Source organism: Mugil cephalus, chromosome 12 (assembly GCF_022458985.1).
Source record: "Mugil cephalus isolate CIBA_MC_2020 chromosome 12, CIBA_Mcephalus_1.1, whole genome shotgun sequence".
NCBI classification, from domain to species: Eukaryota; Metazoa; Chordata; class Actinopteri; order Mugiliformes; family Mugilidae; genus Mugil; species Mugil cephalus.
This window is the reverse complement of record NC_061781.1, coordinates 25847967-25862414: the sequence shown is the minus strand read 5'-3', so window position 1 is coordinate 25862414 and position 14448 is coordinate 25847967. Positions and strand designations below refer to the sequence as shown.

Genomic DNA, 14448 nt, shown 5'->3' with positions numbered 1-14448 from the left:
TGACAAGAATACCATTGATATTGTTACTGATGTTTCAAAATGAATAATTCATTATGTTGTAGTGAAATCATGTTTGTGCTTTTCCTACACAACCTAATGTTGCAGAGGTCCACTTGGTAATTTTAAACTTTTTTCAGCAAGCCTTCAGGAAAGCTGCACATAAGCACTGTAATTGCCAAGTCTGATTAGGGTTTTTTTGGCATTCTAGTTAGGATTCTAATGATTAGACTGGGGATTCTGGGGAAGCAGAAATCCCTGAAAGAGGCTGTATTGTAGTAATGGGATTTCTCTTTTGTGAAGCCCTCTTCAGAAGTTTTTGTCTTAATTTAGTGACTTATCTTAATTAGGTTTTTGTAGCCGATCTTCTGGATTCTTTGAGATTTTAAAGCCGAGGACTTCTTTTTACAATGAATATTTTGTGCTCATTTTAGGCCATGAATGTAGTCAGGATTATTCAAATAGCAGCTCTTACTAAAATAAATTTTAGCTGCTTTGTCCTCTCAAGGTTAAAGCTGTAAACTAAAGGGTAAACTACTCGCACAACTCTCAGCACAGTTCTTTTTCTAACTTCGCTCTGTGTTTCACTATGGGAATCCCGCCCAAGGCGATTCCCATAGTGAAACACCTCACTCTGTTCTCAAAGAACCAGGGATTACATAATGTAACCCAACGTTTTTGGGGCTAGGGTTATGGGCGTTAGGGTTGGGGTTAGGGTTGGGGTTAGGGTTAGGCTGATTCTAAACATTACACTGAAAAATAGATATTCTAGATTCAAGAATCAATGAGAATGTTTCGTGTAAGAGGCCGTGACTAATAACAGCACGGCTCCACCTTTTGTGCTTATTTACCTAACACATAATTAAAGTCTGACATTAATGAGCTGAACATTTATTCTTGATTCTCCAGCTGGTACTTTCTAAAATGTCCACCTCATCCTACTGACTCTCATTCTCGTCTCAGACATGCATTGGAATGGGAGCATTACATTTCTAGAAAGCAGGGTTGGTGCTGGACGCAGTCAGTGTGAGATTATATGTTGCATACTGTAGTTATTCTCCCTCACTGTTCAGTGCATGGGCAACGTTCGCTGATTGATGATCTTTCCATATTGTAAGCGGCACGTTGCTGGTTGTAAAGTCCACACACACTCCGTGTTCTAGTTTCCACTGTACTAGCCTTAAACACATTTTCCATTGTTTGGTTTCGTATGAATTTTTCAGGCCTGTGGAAGGGTGATCAAATAGATCCGCCTGCAGACACTCATTATGCACATGTACCCTAAGGTGGAGTGCTATAAATTAAAGGATTATCTTATCTCTTATGTTCATATAAGTACTACACAAGTGAGTAATGACTAGGTGCTTGAAAACAAGTGAGCCCCAGAGGGATAAACATGTCAGAGTCTCAAGAGACAGTGTATTTCATAGCTCTGCTGATCACTTAAATCCAGAGGACCCTTTAAAGTGCTGGTCTTTGATATTTTGTGACTTGCATCACTCATCCTGAACGGAGCACATCAGGGCAAATGAAGTAGCAGAAACTGAAAGCAAAAATGTAATACTGCAACCAACCTGTACTTAAGACTTATACCACTTTCACAGTGAAAATACCAGGTTGACACAGGATTTTCAGACTCGGGTCAACCTGCCTTTGGTGTGCTGTCACATTTCCAGCAGTCCCGCTCTTTCAAAAGGCTGCTGATATTCAAATAAATCAGTGTCCTGCAGAGTGCCCGATATCTGCTGCTGAATCTCCTCTTCTCCTCGGATGCAGAGCCACTCGTGGATCTCACGGTCTTGCCAGCGCGCTGTCATGATAAAAAAAAGATGTGCCATATCTTTATGCAAGCTCCATATAAACACAGTCACACATGCATTCCCTGATCAGTGTGATTTCATAAACATGACGTAGGGCTAATTCACCCATGTGCTTCCATTAACAAACAACGCAGTTAATTTGATGATTGAAAAAATGGACAAAAATCTCAGAAATTGGTCTCCAACAAACCAACAGGAAGATTGATCTTACGGGAGTAGACCAGGTACATCAACGTCATGGTGTAAATCAGCATCCCGATGAGGGAAACCTGTTCACGCTGCAGCCGAGCCGATAAAATCCCAGGTTCAAATAGGTCGACCCTTTCACACTCCACGAAAAACCTTTTCTAAACATTTTTCTAGCACTTCTGGCACTTGCTTTATTGTCATTCAACAAACACACCTTTGGTGCATATATTGAACAAGATTTGGTTACCTTGGCTCACAGTGGAGTGAACACAAAACTTATCTACAACACACATATTCACAGAATATAAATACTGGAATGAAATTAAAAAGCAGTTAAAATTACTCGTAGTATCACAGTGTAATGGAATAACAGAATAAAGTGATGCCGTAGTCTTTTTCACAGTAGAAATCCTGTACTAATCCAGTGGGAATGGAAAGCCGTGGTTTCCACATGGAGCACCACAGGCTTGTCTCACGTTTTTACGTCTGAAGGCTTAATCTCAAAGGCAATCACGTTTTATCAAATATGTTCTTAAGACGAGATGAAAGTGGATGTGTCCTTTCAGTCGCACCGGTTACATGTGGTGTGCACAATGAAGCACTTGCGCAGCCAATTTAGTTTCACTGAAATTGGAAAAGAAATTTTAAAAAATTCTCTACCATAACTTCTCATCTTCCAAAAAGAATGTCTTGTTGTAATTAATGCCCTGCTCATTCCTCTCCCTCTTGGTTTTAAATTAGTTCTTACTTGAGGTTTGATAGCAGCCCTTTAACCAGCCCTGTGAGAGAAGCATGTGTCCACTCACGTGTGTTATGTAAAGGCGAAGTACACGTACTGTGTCCATCCATCCAAAAACATTTTATCGTGACTTGGTCTGATTTTGCTAAACGCAGAGAGATGAAGCGTCTTTGAACTTTTAGAAAATATAAAATAATCTCCTTAGATGATGCCATGGGGAAAAGCTCAGCATTTATATCAGACATTGTTTTGGTTTTCACAATATTGACACTAATGTCCTTTAAGAGTTTGATTCTCTCCGATGGAGGAGGGATCTTAAAAGAAACCTAACTGTCACTGAAATGATTACTGTTGCCTGCAGCAGCAAATGTGAGGTTGACCATGAAACAGCTTTATGCTGCGTTATGTGTGTGACATTCAGCTGAGTGATATTCAGCTTGGGGGGAAGAGGCCGTCCCGGAAAATGCAACGCTTTAAGTCAGAGCCTGCATCACTGTGCATTCTAAGCAAACCTGTTATCCTCTTCACTCTTTCAGAGTTTTAATTAAGCTGCCAGGTTTGACTGCATATTTAATGCCTGGTAGATATGCAGAGATCAGCCACAACATCATGACCACTGACAGGAGAAGTAAATACCATCGACCATCTTGTGACAATTCAGTGTTCTGTGGATGCTCCTCAGACATGTAGCATATTTACAAAAGGCAACTGGACTTTTATTCTGAGTAGCTTCTTCAGTTTCGTGAAGTTTGAGGTTTAAATAGGTGTGGGATGCTGGCCATGGGGAGGCCAGTATTTTAGGAGTTAATGTGCCTAATGTGTATGAATTTGTTTGGTTTGGGTGCATTTAACACGGTGAAGAAAACAGGGAGAGGAGGAGGAGGAGAATGGACTGAATTATACTTTTGTCAAGCAACAACAACAACAGAAGGCGGAGGTCAACAGAAAGGTCTGTGTGTTTGTGGCAGAGATGAGTTCCAGATATTTGAAGCAGACGCTGTCTCAACCACAGCTGTGTTAATGCAGGTAGGGCTGTGGGTGGAAATCATTCAGACCGAGTATTCATCCGAGGCGACCGTGAAAACATTAAAAGCAGCAGGTTTTCTCATCCACATCTAATCTCCTAAATCTAAACTCACTTGAGTTTAAATTCATATTACTGGAAATTATTCTTAAATGAGTCATTGTTTAAAACAAACCATGCGAAAAAAAGTTCTTTATTTAGCTCCAGAACACATAATTACGTATATATGTGCAGTGTAATCTTGGGCAGAGAGTTCACTCTTCTGTTCTAATGTATAATCACAGTCCGTGGGACCATCTGCTGATGACACTATTATAATAAGCGGTTTTCAGACCCAACAAACGCTCTCATAGTTCTAATAATTATTGCGGTGAGCTGCACATCCTATTGAGGAAGGAACTGAGGAAAAACAGAGTCTATTTATATTTCATTAGGGGGTTTGTTTCAACCGATTTAGACAAAGATATATCTCTGCATGCAGCTTCACAGCCAATCATAGCCACTTTATTAAACAAACTCAACACCACTGAGGTTGACGTGGATCCAGCAGATCTTTGCTGCAAGTTACAGTTTCAAGTTACACACAACTCTGACAGATCAGCACTAAAAAGGCTTCAGTTTGCTTCAGATCAAACCTTTTTTTCCAGATTCTCGCTGCTGAGGCTAAAAGTGAGTTAAGAATTATTAGTAATTCATTCTTATCAATAGTACATGATTACAGCACACACAGTGTAACCTCTGCTGCTCTGTTAATGAAGAGCATTAGCGATGGACCCCCTCCTGCCTTCACCTTGGACCCTTTGATATTGCACGGCTTTTCTCTTTTAATTAGTTTCCTTGTGTGGAATCAGCAAAAAATGGTCAGTTCACGACCTATTGAGTTTTCCTGTTGTGGAGTAGAAGCACATTGATTTCAACGTGACGTGTTCCCTTTTATTTGAAATGAATATTAATGCAGCAATTAACTCCTTAGAGTTGGAGACGAGAGTCACTGCCTGTGAAACACCTCAGTGTTTGACTCGTCTCATTGTTTCCTGGAGAAGTAGAACTAAGATGCTTTTACAACTTTATTTCCCTCTGATTGAGGCAGTAATTGAAACAACATTTCATTCACACTGTTTTCATTTCAGTTTGTGTTCACGGGGCAATCGTGTCAAACTTGCAAACAGTTTTGTGATTAGTTTATAATTTTGCAGGAAAATTGGATTTCAGGGAATAATCAGAGAATAATTAGTACGTGTGACCAGTGGCAGGTATTTCTGTTCTGGGATTCATTTACCAGCAGATGTTGAACCTCTTTGAAAAGTTTTTGATGCCGCCTTCTCTGACTGGACTCAGCTCAGAACGGAGCGAATGCTGTGTTCACACCAGCTTAAACAAACTGAGCCTGATCCTTGACCAGGATGAACCGATGCATCGGCTGATACTCGCCTCAGTAATTACCTTCAGCCATTGGCAGAAAAAATTATAAAACATGACATGACTGATGCCATTGGCTGATATTTGTCTTTTGCAGTTTGCAACAACATATGTGCCATATTTCCAGAGCGGTTCAGTAAGAGAGGATTTTAACACATCAAATGTCGTCTGAAAAACAAGCGTGACACATTATACAGGGATTACATGTAAGCTGCATTACATTTACATTTACACTTCATTCTGTATCAGGCTAAAACCACTGGAATCGTTCTGTCGGGTCATGTAGGAGAAGAAATTTTTTAAGGATAGAGCTTCGTGTGAATTAAGGTTATATTAAATATCATATTGACATTAAAGGTTGTCTTAGTTTCATAAATGTGTCTGGTTGAATTGCGCTCATTAAAAGATAGAATGAAGAGATGTGGAACTTATAAACAGTCCAGTAACGTGTAAATAAGAAAAAGAAGAAAAAGACGTCCTTGCCATCGGCCAAATTGTTATTTTAAACATCGGTATCGACTCAGAATTTCATAACCGGTGGATCCCTAAACCAAACTAAAGAAGTCAGACTTACCTGTGGTTCCTAGAGTTTCTGGGAGGTAGAACCTTCAGACACTTCAGACACTCTCTCTACTTTTAAAGTCAGGACTAAGACAAAGCTGATAGTCAGAGCTGGACTGAACCATCTCTTAGTGATGCTGCTGGGGGACGATGCACTGAGGACATGTCCTCCTGTCCTCTAATTTCTTCTATATTACTGCTCACGCTGTCATCAGCTGCTACTGTGTCGTATATTAACTGTGTCACGATTAGATTCTAGGATGTTTATCTCCTTCCTCCTCTCTCTTCTCTTCTCTTCTCTCTGTCTCTACCTGACTGGACTGAGACAGATTCAGGTTCTGTTTAAGTTATTTCCTGTTAAAAGAGTTTTTTCTTGCTGCTCTGGAGGTTTCAGACCAAATATTATAAAATGTCTGGAAACTATTTGTATTGTCATTAACGCTCTATAATTAAAATGGAATTGAAAATAAAGTGAATTATGTCATTTGACAACTCCTTTTCGAGTATGTAATTAAAATTATAAATTGTCAGAATATTTATTTTACATTTTGTTTATAATATATAATACTATGTATTATTGTATGAGAGTCTTATTTAAATTTGTTACATTTTCTATTATTACTTGATGAACGTTTATTTTCCTTATTTATTCGAAGTAAACTTTTCAATCAGTCAATAATTATTTTTTGGGCAACAATGCAAAACGAGCACAAAATTCGTTTCATGGTGACTGTAACAATAATGGATGTATTGAAAGGTATAAAACTTTAAATGGAGTATTATAATAATAACACTTGTGTTTATATAGCACATATTAAACCTGATGCTTTGAACCATGTGACCTGTACTGGTCTAATTTAACTGTTATTGTTTCTATTGTAATGGAAGTGATGAAGAGTTTTTAGTCGTGCTAGCAGCACGTATGAGTGTGTCAGTGCAGACTTCCATTAAGTTTGTTCGGTTGCCAGATGAAGAATAGTAGAGACTTTAGTTGATCCTCTGACTTTACTCCACCTCTACGTTGACATTTGCTTTTTCTGGTGATTTGAGCTGAATGAAGGCACAAATATTCACATCAGCCTCGACTGGTGCATTAAGTGTAAATGTCACGATATCAAGGTAAATCCAGGACCACGGAGCCAATGAGGTGAGAGGCCGTCTGGTCTGATCTTAGCATTAAATGAATTCTACTCTTTGTGATCGGTGTTTAGTTGGCAAATCCGGCCTTTTCTATTTGAGTGTGGAAATCCTCGCTTGCCAGAATGATTTAATCACCGTCTTTGTGAGACCAATTCTCCAGGGATTACAGCGCTTGTTTTTGACGCTGCCTTGTTAGAAAATATACAGCCTGCGTTGGCATCGACAGGAGGACGGTGCCTTTTTTCATATTCTTCATGTCAAAAACAAAACGCTGCGCTCGTGCTGTTGACCAGTTGAGTCAAATTTATTCTGGTGCCGCATTCAGTTTTACATTAAGAGCAGGTTCATTTCAACGCTGCATTTTGTTCTGTGTGAAGCAGTGGGGGCATAGAAAGTGATGGTTTCCACTCCTGGCTAATGGCCTGGATGATGCACATTTGCATTTAGCTAACCTTATGTTTTATTCACTCTATATATTTTATGTAAATCACACTGTACATTTTGTTTTAAATTTTACTTCTACCTCATTCTTATTCTTATTTCATTTTTTATTCTTCTCCTCCTGAGACCTGAGTTTTTATTTATTATGCATTTTTAATTTCTTTAAGGTATTTGGGATCAGTACGACCTAAGACGTAGAAAAACTAAGCATCATCTTCCATTAGGACGTAGTAGTTCTTGGAAAACAATGTCCTCATATGTGGACACTGGGATTATTTCATTATTTATATTGGAATAAATGTGACAATGTGTGAAAAAATATGAAACTGTTTATTTTAATACCTGACAGAATTGACAACAATGAAGTCCCAACGTCTTCAAACGTGTACTTGCTAATTAGCGAGGTTGTAGCCTGTTGCTATTGATAAATTTTGTTAAAGTTGTGCGTCATATCAAACTAGGAACATTATTATTATATTATATATTATATATATTAAACCATAGAATTTGATGGGGTTTTGTTCTTGTGATCGTCTGCAGAATGAATCTGATAAAACGGCCTCTATCAAGTTTTTACCAACTAGTGTATTGAACCTTTGCCACCACTAGATGGCAGACTAAAATGTCCACTGACGAGGACAACAGGTTTAAATGAAGTAGAATAAGCTGTATTAAAACCTAAATCATAACGTCCCCATATGGGGACGCAGGGTCTCAGGAGGTTTTATCTAAGCCTTGTTCATATTTGTTTTTGTTATCTCATGACTCCTTGGACAAAATCGTTTCCTGGCAGGGATCAGTGAAGTGATCTTGAATCTTGAATCATGGCGATCATCGTTGTCAGAATATATTAGCTGTTGTGAGCGGTGCAGGGACGTACGCCTGGTGTCATATTGCTGCTTAGAAGGAACACAAATCATGTGGAGGTTACGAATTTCAATGAAAATCCACTGGGGTGCTTCTCAATGAGATGCACATTCCCTTTTCCTCCATGCACAAACACACTCACGCACACATCGCAGACAAACGCTGGAATAATTGGCATCGGAAATTGGAAGAGTCTCTAAAGCATGAAAACTATAAACCTCGGCAGCAGGGTGACAATACCTGGTGATACGCGGCTTTCCTACCGAACGTGGCGAAAAAGGAAGCGTAATGCCTGCATGCAGCCCAGATACGAAACTAACCAGCATCTGAAACGATGACTCATAGGAATTGTTTTCATCTGTTGACCCAGATGCATCTGAGCTGTTGTGTCTGCTGTGCTCTTTTCCTGCTGTCTTGAACTTCTGGGCTTCTCAGGAAATGGGCAGGATGTTTTGCTTCTGCCAACAAATGTGTTGTCTTCTACATCCCTGACATCCAGCCCGTGTAGTAGCTGCAGAACTGAAACGTTTACTGTGGCATAGTTCACTTCCAACTGTTTCCACTCCTATCTGTATGGACCTCTCCCCCCTCCTCCCTTCTCTTCACTTCTTTTCAACTCGTTTTATCTGGGTCTGTGTAACATAAAGGGCCCCACTTTCCCAGTTACTTCCCTTACCCCACCGCAGCTGTCCATACAAGACGCGAACATGAAATGATACAGGGCAGAGTGAAGAAAAACCTTGGAAAAATAAAGCGAGAACAGAGCAGCACAAATCCGTAGACCCTCCCTGTTTTAAATGCTCGCTCATGCAGAAACCAAAGTTCTGCCGGCCAGCAAAAACACACCACCGCCTGAAGGCCCTGACCAAGCTGAATCTCTAACCAGACCCACAGAAAGTAAAAAAAAAAAAACGACCTTTGTAAATTGGCTGGCAAGTGTTAGTGACCTTTTTTTCCACTCTTCTAAAAAGTCTGGATTATTTCCCAAACACACAGTAACTTCTCCAGAGCTCATTTTCCCCTTAAATCTGTACAATACACACACACACTCACTCAATCACATCAGTGATAACATACCTGGATATGAATGTGCTGCAGTGTTTGAGCACTGACACCTTCCAAACAGTTTTTATAAAAAATATATTCTTCTAAAGAAATGAGGTTTTATTACAATTGCTGTATTAGAGTCTATATAAACTATTTGTGCTTCACTTTTTTTGTAAATGAGAATCTTTAGCTCAAAGTTGTGGATGTTGTAAGTTGAGTTTCAGGAAGTTTTCCCTTCATCGTGCTCTGGTCTTCACTGAGCGCGCTCCGTACATCTCTACGCGATGAAAAGGACGACTGAGTGTCAGATGTTAAAGCTGCGTAACTCAGCTCCGCCTGCTGATATTGGCTGTTTCGGGAGCGTAGTGGAAAAGGAAAGGCTGTCATTAAGCTGACATAATCCTACAGCGAGGCTTTTACTCTGTAAGTTGGGAAGTATTGTGACTTGTACTTCATAATATTTTGGGCATGCTGCTGTTTTGATTGATGCTGAGATGCTGACGTAAGCCTGTTGCTAGTGCACACAGGGTGATGATGAATCACATACTGCAGCAGAGGGGTCAGGCTGCAACCTCTGGTTTTTATAGGTCATCTCTGGTATGCCACGGCGCACCACAGTGGAATAGTTCCTGTCGAAAGGGGTCTCTTTTTTGCACAAACTCCTTTTGGACAAACTGTGGGCGGAGGAAGTTTCGTTTGAATGTCAAGTATCTTGTGTCAAGGCAAAAGCTCCTTGTTGAGTTTGCAATCCCCATCATCTCTTTGCTGCGGTCCTCAGTGCTCTACCATCTGGGCCACAGCTGAAAACTATTAAGATCCGCTGGGACTTCCTCTTCACCATTCCACCCCAGTTTGAAGGCAAGTAAGTAGCTTTAATCTCGGCTCTGTTGTTGTTTGCATGTTTCTGTCCGTGCTCTCAGAGATCTGTTTACCTCCTGAGCCTGGAAAGGGCACAGTTGCTGTTTCCGTGATAAAGTATTTCAGGTTGCTGCCTTGGATCCACCGGAGTTAAAATGCCAGGCTATGAGAGCGCAGGCTTGGCTTTCAGATTAGACTGCACGACTCCACGGTTGGTTCAGCCGAGGAATTCTGGGACTAAATTCATAAACAGATTGTAGCTGCGATGTAGTATGTGCTGCTCGTAGCCAGCAAGGCTCCAGAGACGGGGTGAGAGCAAAGTGAAGCAAACAAAGGGTCTTTGTTGATTTTCTTTTCTCAGGCATTATGTTGAGACCACAGTGCACACTCTGCTCCTATTCCATGTTGAAAGCCTGCTGCATTCTGAGTGCATATGGGTCAGATTAGTGAGAGGCTGAGAGGCATTTTGAAATGGGACGGTAACGTTGCTTTTTTCCTTCTTTCTTTTAACATTTTGTCAGACTTCATCATTTGGTTTCAATTTTTTTTTTTTTTTTATAGAAGACTAGAGAAGACTCCACAATGGCTGTGCTCATTTCCAGAAAGATTCTTTCCCAAGCAAAATACCAGCTGTTTGAGTCTGAGTGAGGTGCCGGCTCATATTTTCCACAGATTTTGACTAAAACTCCAACAACCACAGTCCAGGTTGCCTGTTACCTGCTATGTAAGCCAGTCTCAGACTCTGTGTGTTGCGGTACCTTGTATGAAAGTACACTTTGTGTGGTTTTAATTGCTAGGGAAGACTGTTTGTTTGACTTGGAGATGTTGGACTCGTATCAGTGGAGCATAAATGTGACAATACTGAGAGACTCTTGGCACATTTCGTATGATTAGTATGTGTACTAGTGGTGAGGTGTTAGCAGACCCATATGGTGCTTCCGCTGCAGCTGGTAAACATCGAAGGGAGACTGAGAATGTTTGTAGCTCAGTGTTAAGTCTGTGTGTGCGCCTGTGCCTATGTGTCTCGGGGTCGTCAGTTCTCCCATGGGGGTGCTGTTGAATCAGCCTACAGGAAGCCATTAAAACAGGGCCGACACTGCAGCTGTCAGTCAAAGTGAATGACATCACAGTCAGGTGTCAGACTAAAGCATTGCACCGGATCTAAGCGTGTCACAGACAAACAAAAAGGTAGCCAGGCTTCGTCTGACGCCAGGCCGATCTGCTGCGCCTGCCAAAACGCTCCAAGCACTTAAAGCTCTTACTGGTGACTCTTGAGGGACGCCCTAATCCGCCCACCTCAAGGCATTTTTAATGATTCAGAGTTGCATAAAAAAAGCATAATAATTTGCAGTCTTTTATGTTTTGACCCATATTTGGCTAATAGAATTCCAGCTGTTGAAGTAACTCATTGTGGTATTTCAGTTTCTATCCGAGAGGAATTTAACCTCCTGAGACCTGAGCTTTTATTTGGTATTCGTTTTTAATTTCTCCATTTTAGGAAAATATTTCATTATTTTTGTTGTGAAGAAGTCACCAATATGTGACAAAATATAAAACTGTTTATTTTATTACCTGAACGTGGCTCAGCAAAGACATGCAAACAATGAAGTCCCTGTGTCCTAAAATGAGCTTCCTAATTAGCAAAAAATGCTAATTTGTTACATTTGCATGAAACATCAAACTAGAAATGTTAATAAGCATAAATAAATAAGTTTTAACCTTTCCTACCACTAGATGACAGACTAAAGCGTCCAGTAATGAGGACAATAGGTTTAAATGAAGAAGAATAAGCTTCAATAAAACCTAAAACTTAAAGTCCCCATATGAGGACGCAGGGTCTCAGGAGGTTAAGGTTAGGCCTCCCACCTCTTGTTGGTGGTGTTTGTTTCCTTCCTTCTATTATTACTTTATTTTAACGGTTTATTTTGTTGGGACAGTGCATGTTAATGAACAGTACATACATGATGTATTGTAAATATGACGGAGTTAGCATTGCATGCTAAATGTCATAAACACCAACAAAGTAGAGACGTTACAATACAGAACAACATGAAAACAGTGAGCAGACATTAGGGGCCTGATTAAAAATGCTCACAGCTTTGTTTGAGTTGGATCCAATGTTTAAGTTGAACCAAAAATTGGATGTTCTTTTATCTTGACGGGTAGTTTGTTCCAGTTTAAACTTTCTCAAACTTTCTGAGCAAAGGTTGATCGTTTAAACTGCATCTCACCAACCCCTCTGCTAGCAGACCTTGTCCCAAAGCCCCTGTTTTTTTTCTGTTTATGAACTCTGTGAGAGATTCTAGCTCTGGACCTCTACCTGAGCCCTGGAGCTTGAGGCAGCTTCACTCCTCTGGAATAGATATCTCAGTTGTTGTTCCTGGAATGTGCTGGATCTTGGGGAAAACTATCCCAAGTGGGGCCCATTGTTGGCCCTTAGTATTTCTTGAGATTCTCATGGTCTTTCTTCCTGATGTTGCTATCAGTTGGGAATGATACGTTTACCACTCTTGGTCCACCGCTACAAACTCTGGTTGGTTAGCCATCGGTATCTAGAGGTCCTACAGGATCCTGACTCTCCAGTACCTCCAGAGGTGTCTCCCAGGTTGACCTTTGGCTTCCAGCCTATACTCTTCCCAGATTTTGAGGATTTTGTAAACTGTTAAGAACATTAGCCAGCTCTGAGTCTGGGTTATGCTCGCTATGCTTTGTGCTATGAAGGCCTGCAGTAGTCTCCATGCTTGTCCAGGCTGAACCAGGTTTCTTTGCTCCCATCTTTCTAATTCTGATTTATAATTCCGTTTTGCTTTTAAAATTTCAACGTTAAGTTCTTTTGCCGCTACCTGCAGATCAGACACAGACCCCCTTTTAAAGGCAGGTGCTTTTTTGTGGGTTTAACTGACTTGGTGACCCGTGGTTTGTTGTTAACATATATTTGTGTCCCATCCACCAATGAGTCCACTTCATCCCCACAAGGCTCAGACTCATCTTTCTCTTCTCCTGCCTAAGATATTTGCGAAGCATTTCATCAGTCGGGCCATCTTCCTGCTGTACTCCTTAATGTTTGCTTCTGGATACTGGCTGTGACGCCTTCTGCCTCTTTTCTCCCACTTAGTGTGCAACCTCAGGGTTTTTGGTTAAGATAGATTTTTCATGTTATTGATGGAAATGAAAAGAGGCTGCCCCCTTATATTTTCCACCACTCTGGCATTCCTCTTTCCCCTAACCTTGACAAATGAACAAGCAGAACTCATTAATGGAAGCTGCATTTCTTTGGCACTTCAGGAAATAAATAAATAAAACAAAAAGGCACGTCTAAGTTACTCGGAAGATAAAGACAAGAGTGCACTTAAATCCAAAACACTAGCTCCAAGGTCACCACTGGAAAGGTCTTAATTTGACAAACCAGAAGCAGAATAGTTCGACAGACGTAGGAATAATACTTCCTGTCTGTCTTTCTGTCTTTGGTAAAAATACAAACGGTTCTGTTTTCAGCAGCGGCATGTTACACTTATAAATAAGGAACACAAGTTTATTCTTTCAGCAGCAAACATATTCTGTTCTCTCAGACTGAGGAATGTCCCAGTCCCACCCTAAAGCTTGTTCCATTTAAACACTCTCCAGCCCTTTCCTGGGCCTCTGTTTGAGTAAAAGATCCCCTTACTGTAATAACTCCATACACTGCGTTTTCATTCCCATTCCCTTCACTTTAATATACCATATACTCAATGTTTTACTACGTACAAACTGCAGGTTTTAAATTCTCAGAGCCTGATGAACCTGAGTTCATGTTGGTTGGTTCAGTTGTTTGTCCCCGGCTCCTCTTAGAGTTAATAATGAAGGATATTTGACTCTATAGCATGACGCTATCATTTTCTAGCAGAACTCCTCCTGATAGATTTGTGTCCAAGTGCTTTAGTTGTTGAGTTATTTCTGAGCCCTAAAGACATTTTACTGACTGATACTTAATGGTGTTCACATAAAACATAAAACAAACTTAAATTCATCAGGGTTTTTCTCAGTGAAAGATGATGAAACAAGCCAAAGTTTAATGAGAGGAAGGTGCATCCTTTCAAATGTCACCTCATTTGTTGAAATTGTTTTTCCAAGCGAGTTATAGAAATCACTGAACTGAGATATTCAATGGCAAAAGGCGTCATACAGACTAGTTTATGAATGAATGGATATGTCAAATATGGATAAAGAATTTCTCCATGAGGGATGAATAAAGGTTAAATTAATATTATTATCATCAAATACGTTCAGGATAGAGATCTTTGCAGATATACTCTGTTAATTTGTTAATTTGTAGTTTTCTGTGGTCTATGTCATCACTATCCTGAACC

At 40.3% G+C, this 14448-nt stretch overlaps 1 protein-coding gene across 6 annotated transcripts in view; it reads left to right on the top strand.

The window, feature by feature from the left end:
• gulp1a (GULP PTB domain containing engulfment adaptor 1a) overlaps nucleotides 1-14448 on the top strand; it is a 74084-nt gene that overhangs the window by 32509 nt on the left and 27127 nt on the right. Inside the window, exon 1 of one of the 6 annotated variants that reach the window (XM_047601411.1) lies at nucleotides 9949-10102. The exons of 4 other annotated variants lie outside the window; for them this stretch is intronic. The gene's annotated coding sequence lies outside the window, so the exon portion shown is untranslated. Of the gene's footprint in view, nucleotides 1-9948; nucleotides 10107-14448 lie in introns of those variants that run through there. One more of the 6 variants, XM_047601410.1, reaches the window with a different exon arrangement.